At 49.3% G+C, this 18,165-nt stretch overlaps 1 long non-coding RNA gene across 1 annotated transcript; it reads left to right on the forward strand.

Annotated features, from left to right (window-relative positions):
* Window positions 1–2,914: 2,914 nt before the first annotated feature.
* Window positions 2,915–11,104, forward strand: LOC132342820 (uncharacterized). The gene is made up of 4 exons (XR_009491340.1): window positions 2,915–4,140; window positions 8,283–8,484; window positions 9,587–9,674; window positions 9,781–11,104. It is a non-coding gene; the product is annotated as an uncharacterized lncRNA (long non-coding RNA).
* Window positions 11,105–18,165: the final 7,061 nt, after the last annotated feature.

The following is an 18,165-nucleotide window of genomic DNA, read 5'->3' on the forward strand; positions in this document are numbered from 1 at the left end:
CTCTCTGTCTGAAAGGGAGCAACTTGATAATCTTTAAAATCCTTCTTTAGAGGAAAAAAAATGCCCATCTTCTGCTACAATCCTCAAGGCTCTGTTGGCCTCTGAGCTGGTTGCCTTGGCCTCCACTGTACCTTGGGCTTTGATAACAAATTCTGTCTGAGGACAGGGTGAGAAACACTAATTCAGCCACTTACAGGGGCTGCAGAAGGCAAGCTTGTAAGGTTCCCAGACACCCAGCAGATACTGGTCACGTTTTCAATGGACAAAAACAACAGTCAAGAGTCATTTTAACCATGTGGCCCTCATATGAGGCTCATGAGAGGGAGAGGGAGGAGGATGGGGAGAGAGAAGGGGAGAGAGGAGAAGAGATTATATCAGGGGCAGGGAAACACCAGTTTAGACTCTTTCCAAATAAATTTAACTTTTGGGCAGAATCTTGGTATCCAAGTAGGCATATAGAATCTCCATTTTTCTCATTTAAAAGCTTCCTATTGCATCCAGCATTTCTACAAGTATTTCTTTGTAGAAAAGTTAGCACTGTGAATACAACTCAGAGGCACGATGAAATAGAAACTGGGACATGGCGCATTCTCCTCACACAGCAATATATCAAAGGTGTGGTTCTGATCCAAGGAGGGGAAGGAGTCCCAAGGTGAAGTGTGGTTTGAGTTTTTCCTGCCCACCTGCATGCCACAAGCTGAGAAAATATAAAAACACAGGATGGTCTTCAGCATTCTCCATGCCCAAGGAAGATCTGGCCAAAATTACCAGTCATCCCCGTGGGGGGTGGGACATCAGCCCAGTGACCTAAAGCTCCGGCCCCACTGCCCATTTCCCTTGGGGGTAACTCACTTTGCTACCCACTGACATCATTTAACAGGCTCTGGAGCATGGCGTGCTGCTTCCCACCTAGGGCCTGAGTCTGGACTTCCACCTTTTCCTGTTTCCCTTAGCATAACTAAGAAGATTTTAGGGACTTCCTGGGTAGCTCAGATGGTAAAGAAACTGTGTGCAATGCTAGAGACCTGACTTTGATCCCTGGGTTGGGAAGATCCCCTGGAGAAGGGAATGGAGACCCACTCTAGTATTCTTGCCTGGAGAATCCCATGGACAAAGAAGCCTGGTGGGCTACGGTCCATGTGGTTGCAAAGAGTTGGACACAACTTAGTGATCAACAATTTCAAGAAGATTTTACTGAAGTCTAAGCATTGAAAAATAAACTCAATGAACATAAAGGCCATAAAGATGGGTGCAGTTGGAGAGGGCAGGGGAAATCTACTTTTCAATCTCCGTTTCTCTCCAGCAAAGCTCTAAGCTATGAGACTCATATTCAGACACAAAAGAAGACCTCAAACCAACTTTCAACTTGAAGCTCATCAGTTAACACCTGGGTGCATGCCATATACATCACATGGAATATTATTCAACCTTTAAAAAGAAGGGAATGTTGATGCATACTACAATATGCATGAACCCTGAAGGCATTATGCTAAGTAAAAGAAGTCATTCATAAAAAGATAGTGCTGCAGAATTCCACTTATAAGAGCTCCCTGGAGTACTCAAATTCATAGACACAGAAAATGCAATGGTGGCTAGCAGGAACTAGGGAAGGGAAGAGAATGAGTAGTCATTGAACAGGTAGAAAATTCAGGTTTTGCAAGATGGAAAGAATTCTGCAGAAGAATGGTAGTGAAGATTGCACAGCAATGTGAATGTGCTGAATACCACTGAATTGTAGCCGCAAAAATGGTTAAGAAAATAAATTTTGTGTTTTAAGTACTTCACCATAGTTAATTTTTTTAATCTAGTGTTACAGCTAATAGCATACTCAATGGTAAAATGCTGAAAGGTTTTCTTTGAAGGTCAGGAACAAGACAAGGATGCCCATTATTGCCACTTTTATTTAGCATAATATTGGAAGTCCCAGTCAGAGAAACTGGGCAAGGAAAAAAAAAAAAGGAACCCAAATTGGAAAAAAATTAAAACTTACTACTTGCAGATGATATATTATATATAGAAAACAGTAAAAATTGCCACCAAAAAATGTTAGAATAAATGAATTCAGTAAGTTTGTAGGATATAAAATAAACATATAAAAATCTGTGGCATTTTTATTCACTAACAATAAACTATTAGAAAAAGAAATCAAGAAAACAATCCCATTTACATCAAAAAGAATACCTAAGAATCAATTTAACCAAGAGGTGAAAGATCAGTACACTGAAAACTATATAATCCTGATGAAAGAAATTGAAGAAGACACAAATAAATGGAAAGATATTCAATGTCCACAGATTGGAAAAATTAATGCTGTTGAAATGTCCATATCACCCAAAGCAATCTACAGACTTCCATTAAAATTCCAATGGCATTTTTCATAGAAATAACCTTAAAATTTAATGGTATCACAAAAGACCCCAAGTAAGTCAAAGCAATCCTGAGACAGAACTACAAAGTGGGAGGCATACACTCTCTCTTACTTCAAATTATACTACAAATCTATAAAAATCAGAATAGTATGTTACTGGCATTAAAAAAAAAAGTGGATACATAGATCAATGGAACAGAACAGACAGCCCAGAAACAAACCCATGCATATAGAGTCAATTAATTTATAACAAAGATACAGGCTAAAAAGAAGGCAAATACAATTACATTGCAATGAGTTTCTAATTTAACTCTGCTTCCTATCTAAATGGAATTAAAAGGCTATTGTTTTGCCTACATTCACAACAACTCATTTAATTGCCATACCAATCTAACCTTCTGAAACACACACCCTGGCAGTCCCTAATCCTGGCTCATCCAAAGCATCACTCCGGCTCCCCTGCAACCACACATCAATGTGAAATCCTGAGTAGAGCTGAGGAGAGAGATTTTGGCATCATCAATGTGTAGGTAGATGGTGGATGAAGTCCATAGTCTTCCAGAGGTTACTCCAGCAGAAGACAGTGAGACCAGAGGAAGGAAGAAGCCACGGAGATCAACAACACCCACGGGAATGGGCAGAGAAGTAGAAGGACCACGAGAGATGGGTCACCAGATTCAAAGGAGGAGGAGGCTGGGAGCAGAAACTCATGGTCAACAGCATCTAACATAGGATCAGTAGTGGTGAGTCACTAGGATGTGACATTTAGGAGGCGGCTCAGACTGTAAAGCATCTGTGTGCAATGCGGGAGACCTGGGTTTGATTCCTGGGTTGGGAAGATCCCCTGGAGAAGGAAATGGCAACCCACTCCAGCACTCTTGCCTGGAAAATCCCATGGACAGAGGAGCCTGATAGGCTACAGTCCATGGGGTCACAAAGAGTCGGACACGACTGAGCGACTTCACTTTTCTGGTATTTTTAGAAAACCATCTCCATAGAGTTGGGTGGTGAAAGTGATGGTGACACAAGAATAAAACCGAACGATGGGGCAAATAAGTGCAGGCAGTTCTTTTAAGGTAATTGACTGGGAAGCAAATGAGGCAAGGAGAGGAGTCTGAAAGAAAGGCAGGGGGATGCAAGGCTGGGAGGCTGTGAAGGCGCCATCTGTTGCTGAACACAGGTTGGAGCTAAGTGCCTTTGTAGATTGTGGTCTGCATGACTGGGAGAGAGGGAGATTGAGGTTCAAGCTGCAAGAAGCAGAGGAGGGAAGATTCTAGGGCTGTGATAGATGGGAACCAGAACCAGGCATGAAGGCAAACCCACATGGGAGGAAAAACCCTTTGTAAAAGGAAATGCAGACCAGGGCCCATGCCACCTCTTCCACAGAGTACCCCCGCCCCATGCAGACCCAGCTCACTGAATGCCAGTCCCATTCCTCACCAGGCCTGGTGCAGAGCTATTATTTCTAGTGAACAAGGATAAAAGGCTATGCCTTGCATGGCTCAAAAGTGGATTCTTGTGTGGGGGCTTGAGAGACGTGCCCGTTCCCACTGTGTGTGGCCAGCGGGGGCTCTGCCCAGGGATGGCTGGCACTCTCTCGCTCTCTCTGATTCTGTCTTGGCCTCTCTCCTTCCCACTTCACCCCCATCCTCAGGTGTCTTGTGTGTTTCTCTTCCCAAGGACAGAGACCCTGGGAGTTCTGCAATGTGCAGGGGCAATCCGGAGCCCTTCGTGAGAACTCAGGCAGAGCCTTTCTTCCTCCCTGTGGAAACGTGAGTAGTGCTCAGCCAGGCAGTGGGAAGGGCTGGCTCATCTTCCTCCTTCTCCACCCCACCCCTGCCCACTGATTGGCATTTTTCTGGAAGCACTGATGGTGCCTCAGTCCATGCTGTGCCCAGCTGTGAAGTGGGGACCCCTCCCATGAAGAAGCCTGCAGCCACCAGCTCTGTAGGAGATGGGAGAAATGGTGCTCCTGGAAGAGAGATGTGGCAGCGGTGGGGTGGGAGTGGGGGGTCACAGGGATCTAATCTGAAGGCTGCTGCTGCCCCCACTCCCCTCCCCATCAAGACTGATGGACCCAACTGAGTAGCCCAGCCCAGCCAGTGGAAGAAGGGCAGCCTCCTCTGTGGGCTTCACTTCCTGCAGGCGACTCTTGGCCCCAGGCCTCTTCCTGAGAACTCAGCCTCTGCCTCATTCCAATGGCAGCCTCACCCCGTGTCCCAGCTTGAGTCTTAGGGTAACCACCTCCCTAGGGATCAAGCTCCCTCACCTTCGCTGTCCCCCCGTGTTGACGCGTGCACTGCTCCCAGGCACCACCCTCTTTCGTGAGCCCCGACTCAGCTCCAAATCACAAAAGGCAGTGGCCTCCTGTGTTTGCCCTGCCCCGCAACTGCCAGGACACCCAGAGAGAACCTCTGGACGCTAACTGCTCACTCGAGTCCACCACCCTGGCCTCACTGGCCAGATGTTCTCATTCAGCATTGGCCTCAGTTTCCCCCTCTGTCAAATGGGCACCCTGACAACACCACTTTACAGGGGGTGGGAGGCTTTCATGAGATGGAGATAGAGCGTGCCTCTGATGCCCTGCTGCTGATCATTACGGCCCACGTCTCACTCTGGTCTTTGAAAGGACCACTGAGAGCCTGTATTCCTAACCCGCAGCCTCTGCCTTAACTCTGGTGCACACAGCATATTCTCCAAGAGGGTGCCCAGCTGGAAAACAGGCAGACGAGCACAGATTTCAGTCCAGACAGACCCAAAGTTGAATCTAGAATCCAGTCCAATCTGTGTGATGGGACTGAAGTCTTTAGCCCCTGAGAGCTTCAGCTTGTTCATCCATGGAGCCTCCCTATTGGATCATGTGAGATAATGAAGTGAGGTGATACTGGAACACACCTGGTATCTGTGGGTGCCGACGTGTGCACCACTGGCGTCCTCTCTTCAGAAGAAGCAGACAGGCCACCCAAGCTTTGATCAGACCTCCTTGGGATTCCCCTGAAAAGCACTGGAGCCTTTCCCTGGAGGGAACTCACCTCCTCCGCAGGCCCAGTGACGCGTTTGATGTAATCAACAACTGCCTGAGTCTGTTCTCTGAATCCCGACACGCAGACTTGCATCCAACCAGCCTGTGTATGTTCCTCCAGATTAAACGAGAGCCTGGGGAGAGAAGGACCTGTCAGGGTGTGGGGTCCAGAATAGGCCTCCTGTTCTCCCACGATGGTTATTTACAACAGTGTGCTCCTCCCCATGTCGCGAGTCAGCTGCTCACAGCATCTTACTTTAGAAGGACTGGAAGGTGCAAGAACAAGGGTCTCCACCAGCCCATATGCATGGAGCCAGCGGAGGAGGAGGTTTGGGAAGGCACGGAGGAGCGAGGGCTCCGGGATCACACTGCCAGGGTGATCCCCAGTTTACTAAGGTTGGGACTCTGAGCAAGTAACTACCCCTTTGAGCCTCTATTTTGAAATCTGTCAAGTGGGCATTAATATCGCCAGAGGGTGCAGTGTGGTAAAGTGCATGGTGGGTGCCGACGGTCAGTAAGTGCTGGCATCATGATTAGTTGGAGCTGAATGATCAGAACCTGGGTTTTGGGGGTTCTGTTAATGGAAAAGAAGGGAAAGCAGTGGCGGTGTAAAGCACCTACTATGTGCTACTGATAACATAGGCTTTTGTATTTAATCCTTAAAGCAAGCCAAGGAAATGGGTGCGTTATTCCCATTCTGAGGAGGAAGAAAGCCTTAGAGGTTAAGTGACAGATTGAAATCAGTATTGATAGCAAGAGGTGTTCAGCCTCTTGTGCCTGCCTCTTAAGTATCCCACATCCAGCATGCCTCGGGGGCTGCGGGGGGATTAACAATTCACAGAGGGCTGGGCTGCTGCCTGCACAGTGTTCAGAGAAGGAGAGAGGATATGTGAAAAAGGAGCTGACTCACTGAGCAGGAAGGATTTCCCTCCAGGATACACCCTGAAGCTTCAGGAGCAGGCAGGCAGGCAGGGCACTGCCCAAGGCTGGTCCCCCACCCCCAGGGAGGCTTCCTCCAGCCTTTAAGCACCAGATCAAGGCAAGAGAAGGCATCCAGAGGTGAGGTAGACACAGCTAGGTCTGCCGTAACCACCCAGATCAAAGCACACCACACCCTCCAGCCCAGGTCCCCTCCAGAGGCGTGCCGGGTCCCCAGCCTGCAGGTACTCCTGTGTCCTTTGGGCTGGAAACCCTACCTGTCTCTGGAGAAAAGGCTCTTCCCCAGGGATCCCTCCAGGAATCACCAGTTGAGCAGGATACTCTGTCCTGAACTCCCATAGCGTCCTGCATCCTGCCTGTCCTGGAACTCTGCTAGCCCCACTATCCTGTGTCATGGGCTGCCTCTACGCAGACTATGAACTTCCCTCAGTGGTAAAGAGTCCACCTGTTGGTGCAGGAGACGTGGGTTCAATCCCTGGGTCAGGAAGATCCCCTGGAGAAGGAAATGGCAATCCACTCTGGTATTCCGGAGTATCTCATGGACAGAGGAGCCTGACAGGCTACAGTCCATGGGGCCGCAAAAAAGTCAGACTCAACTTAGAGACTAAACAACAACAACCCTGAGAGTTGTTGCTCTGAGAGTACAAGGTCTGTGTCTGTATCACTGCCCAGCTGCATGCAGTTCAAACCCCACCGCCCAGAGTGGGGTTCGCTAATGTCATCACTAATGATATCATTACTGAGTGAGATGCCCTAGATGAAAGTCTGAGTACACAGCACAGCGATGTAACGTGGGCAAGGGGAGATGCTCTGTGTGGGTGAGCTGCAGTCTTTATAGTGAAACAGGCTCTAGGCTGTCAGTAGAAATGTTTCTCTGTCAATTGACTCATGGGTTCATTCATTCAGCGCGTATCTTTGGTGCCAGTTGACACTATCTATACACAGAAGATCCGAAAGTTTAGACATAAAGGAAGGCATCACTGGGCATGTAAAGGCACGAACACCACAATGCATGGCAGGTGATGCACTGCAGGTCAAAGGCAGGGGTGGATGGTTCTACTAGGGACCAGCAAAAAAGTTAATTTGGCAAACAAGGAGGAGGCAGGACTGCTGGGTAGCGGAGAACCATGACGGACATGGGACAGAGGTGCAGCTAGTGGAGTGAAAAGCATTTCAGTCCAGGGTCATGGAGTATTGAGACGTTTTACAAAATCCCCAGGCGAGGACTTTCCTGATGGGGCAGTGGGTAAGAATCCACCTGTCAAGGCAGGGGACACAGGTTCGATCCCTGACACGGGAAGACCCGCACGCTGCGGAGCATCTAAGCCCTTGTGCCACAACCACTGAGCCTGCGCTCCAGAGCCGGAGAGCCACAACCTCCAAGCCTGTCTGCTGCAACCACCAAGCCTGTCTGCCTAGAGCCTGTGCTCCGCAACAAGAGGAGCCACCGCAGTGAGAAGACGCAGGCTGCAACTAGAGAGGAGCCCCCACCTGCCACAACTAAAGAAAGCCCCTGCACCACACTGAAGGCTCAGAGCAGCCAAAGAATAAATAAAAACACTAAAATAAACCCCCCAGGAGCACTGACATGCTGACCATGGAGAGAGACAGGGACGAGGACTTGAGGCTTCAGCTTGGTTCCTACTTTCTTCTTGGGTGGGGCTCTAGGCTGGGCTGCTTAAGAGTTCAATCCTGAGTCCTGATGAGCCTCAGGATCACCGACAGATGCTGAGACATCCTGAGCTGCTGCTGCCCTCAGCATCCAGATGAGGCCAATGTGACAAATTAAGAGACCCTGGTTGGGAAGGGGTTGCTTTAGAGGACCCTTTTCAGGCTGTGACTGTTTTCATCAAAACCTCCCCCAACAAAATGCTTTTCCTTCTCATTCAGGTATGATTAGAAAAATGACCAGGCTTTGAGCTAAAAATACTAATGCTTTATGTTCCTCTACAGAGAGGGGGAAATAAGACAAGAGAATCTACGAAAGTAACAAGGAATTTCATCCTTCAGTGGACTTCAGAATGGATATTTTAGACGCAGCCATCCATAAACATTGGGTAATATCATACTCTCTTCGTGCCGAATGGATTCCACAGACTGAGCCACAAATCTGCATTTAACATCCTCAGTGATGGCCGGCATCCTCCGTGCCCAGGTAGACAGATGTGTAGTCAAGGGCCAATCAACCAAATAGCATCATCTGCGGGCCTGAGTCAGCTGGGGAGGGGCTTGGAGCCAAAGAAACCCCATCAGCCCCCTGCCGGCGAGCTGTCTTTTGGATCCTGGTGGCTGCAGGGCTCGTAGGGTGCTGAATAATTTGACTCCAACTGCAATCCATGCATTATCTCGACCACCTGCTTCCATTCTTACCCTCAACTCAGGGCTGAGGGGAACACGGTTGACTGTCCTTCGGGCTATCTCTCTATCCTCTGACAGCCTGGGATTTCATGATTGTGCTTCTCCCCTCCTGTCCAGCCATGCCCAGGCCTTCAGCTCCCCGCTTAAGCATCACAGCCTCCGGGACCACCCCTGATGAATCAGCTGCCTATTCTGTGATGACTTGTTGATTCGAGGCAGTAAATGCCAAGCTTGCCACACACACTCAGTGCCACCTCTCTCCCAGCCCCACTTGCACCAGGCTTCCTCCCTATCTTGTCTTGCTGCCTTAACCAAGCTATACACACACACACACACACACACACACACACTTCAAACCTATAAAACCTCATCCCTGACACACACACACACACACACACACCTCAAACCTATAAGGCCCCATCCCTTCCCACTGAGTTTCCAGTAATCCAGGTACTTTCCCATCTTTGTCAAACTAAGTTAAAAACTCAGAACCTCCACCTCCTTCAACCATCAGCTGAAACGTCACCTCCTCCCTGAAGCCCCTCCTGACCAGAATCCATTAAGCTGCCCTTGCACATTGGTGCCCCTCGACCCCTGGTGCCCCCACATCATCTCCCCCTCCAAACAGCAGTTTGTCCATGTGGCTGTCACAGATGGAAAACAAGCACCCATCTCAGCCATATTCAGACTGTAACGTCTGGGTCTAAACCGCCTTTAACCTCCCTGATCCCCACGCTGCTCCTGACACATGGGAACCTACCTCACTCCACAACTGGGAACAGGAAAACTAAAAGGGCTTCCTTTCCTCATTTTATGAGCTAGAAACCTGGCTCCCACGAGGATGGGGCTTGAGAAGACTCAGGTCTCAAGGGGCTTCCCCTTCCTTCCCCTCAATTCAGAAGCATGTGTCTGCGATCACCAGTGAGGCAAATGCTGCCCCAAGAAGATTGTGCCCAGCTCTGTCTATTCTTGATCTGGGAAAAGCAGGTAACTGTGTGTTTAATAAAAGCCAGCATTACAGGGAGGGGATTCACATTGTATCTACCCAGCCCCACACTACACATCTTACATGCTTTATCTCCTGTATCCTCAGAACAACCTGATGAGCAAAGTCCACCTACCCCAGTTTTACAGAACAGGAAACCAAGACAGTGAGTATCAAAGTCTTTGCCTGGCCGGGCACAGGGCTATTAAACGCTCAAGCTGACTCAGGGTTCAAGCTCCAGTGGCCTGGGTCCAGACCTGCAGCTCAGAACTGCGTGTGAGCCCTACCCCTCTGTGTTTGAACTTCTTCAGCACAATTTCAAGAGTATGGCTGGTGCTCCAGAGACTGGATGGCCCGCACACGTTTAGATCAACTTGTCAATGGCAGCCTTGCTCACCACAGATCTTCCCCATCTCTCCTCCCCTGACTCGGGAGGCTGACAGAGCGGTATATTGTATTTCCAAAGGTGTCTTTCATTAGAAAAATATATTCTTTTGATCACCCCCTGTCTTCCCAAAGTCACAAAGGCTGAAGATCAAGTTGCCAAGTGGAATTCAATTCATCATGGAGATAAACATCAGCCTTCTACTCCCCCATGGCCACCTGCCAAGAGCACACGTCAGCTGGTGGGCAGCTGGAGACAGGACAAATGGTCTGGCCTGCAGAAGCCTGGGTTTGAATCGAAGCTTTGCTTCTGCTCTTGGGCACATCACTTCTCCTCTCTCGGTTTGTGTTTCTCCATCTGTACAGCAAGGCTGGCCTTTCTAAACTACATGATGACTGAGCGAATGAACTGATGAGTTAATCAGTGATATAATATACCAGCCCTTTTCTTGCTCTGAGATATTCTGACTCTGATCCATTTCTCTAATGAACCACCCAGCTCAGTGACTGGCCAGACAGAATGAAGGTACGTGGATGTAGGGCCGGCATTATACACAGTCTATGAAATTGAGGCGATGATTCACAGCAACAAAGCTTTGAGCTGGACCCCAGGCAGGATATCCGGTTTATGAAGGTTGGGTCTCTCCCTTTCTGCTCACACTTAAACCCAGCTATCCATCCACAGGCCACCAGCATGGGGCGAGGTGCTGCCCAGGGTTGGGGGCAGCTGGGCTGGGGGCCACGGAGTTGAACACAAGCTGACCTCTCAAGGTCTCTCCAAGTTCCACTGTCTCTGATTCCCTAATAGTCCCTGTGAATAATAGATCTGGTCTCTGACACTGTACATGATAAAGTGACCCGGTACAAAGTCCTATTAAGATAAATCACATTTAAGTTTAGGAAATTATATGTTTGAATCCTGTAATTTAATGTCACTGTGATGCCAGAGAGGAAGGAGAGGGAACTCAATTAGAGGCTAATTAGTCCACGCGACTCCCAGTCCCGGGCTGCCTCCTGCCTCTGCTGCAGGCAGTTAATCAGAATAACCCCTAACCCCAGTCCTGGTGCCTTAGTCTCTCTGCCTATAAAATGGGAACAGTCCTAGTGAAAGAGGGAAGCGTGGCCTTGAATGAGAGAAGGAAGCAAGGGCTCCAAGGAAAGGCCTGAGTGTCCCCAGTTCAGCGCCACTGTCTCCCCACCTCCCAGCATCTTCCCTCCTGGGGAAGGGGCCTGCGGCTCCTCCTGGAGTCCCGGTAGGTTTCACAGGGTGTGTGCAGTCTGCACCACAGATGTAAAGTCTGTCTGTAGGGGGTCAAGTTTGAGGGTGGATCTCAGAGCTTCCATCAGGTCTTCAGAAGGTGGCAGAGCTCAAACCATCACAAAGTACCACACGCTGAATCCTTTCCTTCAGCATCAGTTACTCTCAAGTCCCTTCATCTCTAACCACCATCGTCCACTGTTTTCACTCTGGGCACGCTGCTGTTCCTGCTGTGGCCAGTGTGATTCCAGACACCATCCCACCTCCTCACACCATCCTGTGGTCTCTCTCAGCACCACCCACCCTGACAGACAGCGCTCTTTCCAGCCTCACTGCTCGTCTCGTAGGAGCCACCTCCATCGATCCTCACCCATCCTGGCCTCTCTCTGGCATCAGCCACTCTATGCTACTTCACTGAATCCCCATCCCCTTCCAGACTCTGTGAACCAAGTCTTCCCAGAATCACTGCTGGGTGAGCTTCTCTCGTACTTCTCTTGGGCTCCAGCCTCTTCCCTTCTTCACTCATGCATCATGCTCTTCCTGGTCAACCCTTCCAGGACTTCCAGGCTGAAGGGACCCAGGTTAAAGCCTGCCTCTTGGATCCCATAGAGGCCCCTGGCATTCAGCATTTAAGAGCAAACTCAGGGACTTCCCTAGTGGTTCAGTGGTTAAAACTCTGTGCGTCCAAGGATGGGGAGGCAGTTCGATTCCTGATCAGGAACTAAGATACCGCATGCCAAGTCCTGCGGCCACAAAGTAAATAATTTAAATAAAACCAGTTATAAACACAGGTTAAAAAAAAAAAAGGCAAACACATTCATGTCACATCCATCTCATGCAGCTGAGATTGCTACAGACTCAGCTGCTATAAGCAGAAGATTCCCCCTAAACCTCCTGTCTCTTTCACCTCCAGGATTCTGTTGGACACCATATTCTGAGACTTGAGGGGTTCCTGCCAAGTCTCTGATGGGAGGAATATTCCATCAGCGGAACATGAGGGTCAAGGTTCCCATGAAGAGGTTAATACATTGAAGGAAGCTCCGTAACAGATAGAGTGGAGGTTCCAGAATGCCTGGTAGAAGAAGGTGGGAGAGGGTGGCTGGGGGCTGAGCAGGGGTGTGGAGGCCATAAGGAAGGAGACAAGAGAGCTCAGTCCAAGGAGACGTGCCCCTGAAACGGAGACGGTGATGGGCAGGGTCAAGGGCAGAGTGAGATCTGGGAGGAAGGAGGTGAATGGGATGAACTGACTTCTAGGTTCAGAATGGAACATGGGTGCCAGTCTTCTGTGGCACTGCCACAGTATGCCGCCCCCACCCCCTGCTGCCCGCCAGGGTCTGAGCCCACCTTGTCTTCTTAAAGCTCAACAGATGGGTGAGTAAGGGGGTGAGAAGAAAAAAACCTAGCAAGGGATACAAGCCTATGACAGCATGGCAACCCAGCCCTGTAGGATGCAGATGGAAGGCAGTGGCACAGGAGGCCTCGGGACCCAACCAGCACCAAAGGAGGGGCAGGAACAAAACCTGGGTGCTTAGTCTCCAGTAATCAGTATCAAAGAAAGATTTCCTTTATGATGGCTTGGACCAAATGATGATGGTGACAGTGACGACTCTGATAGAGATAATAAGAGAAGAACTTCTCTTTTGGCCACACTTACTAAGTCTTAGTATAGTCTTAAGCTTTAATAACTTCAGAGAGAGAAATGTTATAAATATACAAAAACTCATTTGAAAGTTGGCCTAAATTTCTTTTGCATTTATTCACTTTTGTGAATTTTTAAAAATAAGTCTTTAAATTTCCTTTATTTTTTTTTCCCTTCCCAGTCCCTCTGGCTGAACACAGCAAATATTGACTGAAATGAAAATTAAAATGCAAAGTGTAGAAATTCACAAAACTAAACACTTCAAGAATGGAAAAACTTCAACTTGCAAATAATGCATTCGGTAGGTTGATAGCATAAATGCTTCTGATGTTATTAAAGCTTAAAATCGCGAAAGCTTTTGGGACGCTTTGTATTTAAAAGCCATCCTCTTAACTAATTCTCCCGACAATCCCCTGAAGGGTAGGTACCGTGATCGCCCCCATTTTAGAGACAAAAAACTGAGGGTCAGTGAGGTTAGAAGACTTGCCTGAGGTTACTCAGGGGGAAATTCCATAACAGAGGCCACTGCCTCTTGTGATCAAAATGAAGCTCCGCCTAAGGAGAGGTTTAAGAAGGATGTCCCCAGCTCAGGCAACCGTCCCTCTCGGGGGACCTGCCACACAAGCTGCCTACATAGCAGGGAATTATTTCAACAGAATGCAAACCAAGGAAAAGCAGACAGTGGGCCTCAGAGATTATCTCAGGAGGAGAGCTCCAGGGTGTAAATGGGATCTGAGCCTCAGGCTGGAGGGGAGGGGACGAGCGGGAGTGTTTGGGGGATGTTGACACTGACTGAGTGGAGATCTTCCGGTCCACTCTGATGGGAGGGTGTGGATCAGATAGGGAAGGGCTAAGGGAGGGTAACAGGAAACCCAAAGGGAGACCAGAGTGCTGCAGGGAGTGGAAATGGATGAGAAGTGTGGGGCTTGGTGACATGCATGCCCTGTGTGGCTGCTCAAATATTAATCCACAATACATTTTAATGACAGAGACAGCAGTGAGCGTGGGAAGGAACATGAAGGACTTTGGGTACCCTGAATAATGGGGTTGTCACTCCAGGTTCTTATGGTCTCTTCTTGAGCAGGAGCTTCAGCAAAACCTTTGGCCAACAGTCAAGGTGCCAGATGTCACTTCCAAACGTGAACCAGCAGCTCCCTCACAATCGCATCGTAACAGGCGTCTCCTAAGATGACCACCCCCACAGACCGCATCTCAGATCCCCAAGATACCTGGCCTTTCCTACTGGGCAAGGGTCAGGCTTGGGGTCGGAGAGGCCCATTAAACCCTGCCTAAGGACTTTCCTGGTGGAGACAGGAGACAGCCAGCATGGCCACAGTCAAGGTGGGGAAGAGAGGCCCCACCCACTGGACAGGGCAGCGTGCCCCAGCCATCCATCTGCAGCACCTTCGTCCTTCAAGGAGATACAACGGGCTTGGACAACACAAACCCACAGCTGAGGGTCTCTTGGCTCCTCGGCAGCCATGGTGAGGTAAGTGAGCCCAGAGGCCAGTGCCCCCGACTCCCCAGGCCCCATCCCTGCGCCCACGGAGCCACCTCTCCAAGGCTCAGCTCAGGTCTTGGAGAGTTAAAGTCCCCAACCTGGGATGCCTGCAGGCCATTCACATTCTGACCTTCCTGCAGGACAAGGTGAAGGGGGCTCACACCTGGGAGGAAAGGGGTGGCATTGCGCTTGGTGAGGACATCCCATGTGGGGGCGTGATGAGGGGAACGGGGGCCTATGTGTGAGTCCCGGCTCCCCCTTTAGCTTCAGTTTCCTCAAGCAGAAGATGGAAGCCACAGTAGTAATACCTGTCTACCTCACAGGATGTTGAGGATCAAAATGCAAAAATGCCTCTGACAAGGCAAATGTTACATAAATGCCATTTGCCTCTTCTCCTCCCTTATGCAACTACAGAATCATTCTTCCAAACAGACCTCCATATCCCTCTCTTCTCACAAACCGCCAACCTCGGTTTATACATCAGAAAATCCAAGGCAGTAAAGCTGCCTTCCAGACAGGGCTGCTATGGCCAGTTGCTCAGGCTGTGCACTGTACAAATCCAGGGGCATCACATATAAGGGGCACTCCTGGAGCTGAGCAGAGCTGTGACCTTCCATACAAAGGGCTAGAATTTCATTTGTTAGATCAGTTTGGAGAATGCCAAAGACTGCAAAGATTAGCTATCATCACAACAGTTATCCAAAGAAGTTTTATAATCACCCTCTCTCCACTGATCCTCTACTGGCAGAGTCCACATGTTTCTAGTACTTAGACTTCCTAGCTCACTGTACAATCATCAATAACAATGACAAACACACACACACAAATTATATAAACTCTGATTTTAATTACTACCCCCAAGATCCCTCTATCTCATAAACCCAGTGTTTTCCAAACTTGAATGTGTATGTGAATCATTTACAGAACTGTGAAAATGCAGATTCTAACTGGGGGGAGGAGGCTGAGGAGGATGAGAAGGGAGGTGCCGAGATTCTGCATTTCTGACAATCTCCCGGGTCCTTGTTACGGTGAGGCTGATGCTGCCATTTTATGGCCCACACTTTGCAAAATGAATTGTAACTCCCCACCACCAGGCACTGGCATGAGGGATGGACTTTCTTTTCCTCTTGATTTGTTAAGGACTAGCTAGAAATAACAGGTCAGGAAACTGAGGCCCATAGGTCACATCTAGCCTGCACCCTCTCCTGCTAAGTACAGTTTTATCCAAGCCCATGTATTTGCATTTTGCCTGGGGCTGTATTTATTTCTGTGTTTCTGTCCTGTCTAAGGCTGTATTTATTACACAGTCATGTCTATTTATTTTCATGCTCTCCATAGCCCTCTCTGCACAATGGCAGCAGCTTTGGGCTGAATAGTTGTGATGGAGACCATGTGGCCTGCAAAGCTGGAACTGTGTATTCTGGTCTTTAAGAAAAAGCTTGCTGAGCCCCAGGAGAGACGACCAAGCCATTAAAGTGAGACAAACGTGAAGTGAGTGGGTGCCAGGCCAAAGTGAGACAGACAGGGGAGAGGAAGGCTGAAGCGGAAATCCAGCACGCTCCATTACGCTGTTTTCAGCCCAGGGCCCGGCCAGCCCACTTGTTTCAGAGGAGAGTTAGCTCTTGTCAGTCACTCTCCTCACCACGATACTAGATGGGGTCTCCTCAGGGTTCCCTGCTGGTGGAGAAACCCGATACACCCCGGGAAGCTGTGGCAAGTCCATCTTGGCCTCCATCACAGAGGCCTCATGGAGTTGGCAGAAGCCAGCTGTAGGCAGGGGACTGGGATTCTGTTTGCTGCGGACCAAGCTGTTCTAGGAAACCCAGCTGCCCCCGGGTGTGTCTAGAGGCATGGCCAGCCACCCCCTCAGAGGGCCAATTCACCCTGACACGAGGCCACCAAGCAAAGGATCCACTGTCGAGAGGCTGGCTGTAAACAACCCCTTGGGGGTGATTCGGCATTTGTTCAGGATACATACTGACGGGGTTGTGTAGACTCTCCAAGCTGACTTGCTCTGCTCCCTCGCATGAGTCACAAATTCTCTCAACCAGGCTGCTGAGCAGGTGACTCCAGCCTCTGCTGGAATACTTCTGGTGGTGGGGAGCTCACTACCACACATGCACATGTTTGTGTAAATACCTGTGAGGAGGCGGCTCAGTGAGCTGAGCTCACATTTGCTTCCACATGATGCCATCTGCTCTCCAAGACTTGTGCTGCAGAGCCACAGAGAAAGTCTCAGCTGCGTCACCAGCATCAAACTTCAAACCTCTTCCTGGGGGTGACCTTGGTTGGATATGCTGTTTGACCCCTAGGAGCCTCCATCCCCTCACCTTTGCACTTTTCATTCACTGAGTCATGTCTGACTCTTTGTGACCCAGGGACTGCAGCAAGCCAGGCTTCCCTGTCCTTCACCATCTCCCAAGTTTGCTCAAATTCATGTCCATCAAGTTGGTGATGCCATTCAACCATCTCATCCTCTGTTGTCCCCTTCTCCTCCTGCCCTCAATCCTTCCCAGCATCAGGGTCTTTTCCAATGAGTCAGCTCTTCACATCAGGTGGCCAAAGTATTGGAGTTTCACTTTCAGCATCAGTCCTTTCAATAAATATTCGGGGTTGATTTCCTTTAGGATTGACTAGTTTCATCTCCTTGCTATCCAAAGGACTCTCAAGAGTCTTCTCTAGCACAACAGCTTGAAAGCATCAATTCTTTGGTGCTCAGCTTTTTTCATGCTGGGAAGGCCCTAACTGAACACAGAGAATGTTTGTGAGGGTCAGTGTGGCAGTGGTAATCAAGCTGTCTGCAGGATGTCATGTGATGCTCATGCCAACTGTGATGAGTGGAGACCATTAGTCTACAAATAAGGAAACAGGCTCAGAGGGTAAGTGACTCAGCTGGGGAGGGGAGGGACAGGGCAGCTTTCACATCCAAGCACACTGACACACCTGAATGCTCTGTGGGTCTCGTCATCTCTCCAGAAAATAGGGGAGCAATATGGAGAGAAGGAAATCCTCAGGCCTCCCAATTCCAGATCTGAGAATCCAGAACAGGCCCCTGAAGGCTTAAAATACATCAGGTCAATCAAAACCTCTCTTTGTTTAGCAAAAGGAAATGTTTTATCAATTCCTCTGACAGGAAATTTGATTTCCATCCTTATCACCACTTTATCATTTCTTCCCAGCTGCTACCAAGATCACAGCTTCAGAGATGGTTAAATGTTTGTCACATTTAATATGATCATCCCCATTTTTCACATACAGGAAGCTGATGGAGGCTTGTTGGAATTGCTGGGATTAAATCTCGGCTGCTTGTGCAACTGTGTGTGCAGGACTGGTGTGCACATGGCTGCCTGGATGTCTGTCGTCCAGATGGCACCAGATGGGGTCTTCTGTGATAAGCAGGAGTGAGGCTGGGCAGCTGGAGACAGGGGCCGGTGGGATGCTAAGTCCTCCTCTGCACCCATGTCCCTAATATTCCTGCTTCTATTCAGTTCTTCCCATCGTGCATGCGTGCAAGTTGCTTCAGCCGTGTCCAACTCTTTGCAACCCTATGGACTATAGCCCGCCAGGCTCCCCTGTCCACAGGATTCTCCAGGCCAGAATACTGGAGTGGGTTGCCATGCCCTCCTCCAGGGATCTTCCCAACCCAGGGATCAAACCCACATCTTTTATGCCTCCTGCATTGGCAGGCGGGTTATTTACTACTAGCACCAC

Source organism: Bos taurus, chromosome 18 (assembly GCF_002263795.3).
Source record: "Bos taurus isolate L1 Dominette 01449 registration number 42190680 breed Hereford chromosome 18, ARS-UCD2.0, whole genome shotgun sequence".
Classification (NCBI taxonomy): Eukaryota; Metazoa; Chordata; class Mammalia; order Artiodactyla; family Bovidae; genus Bos; species Bos taurus.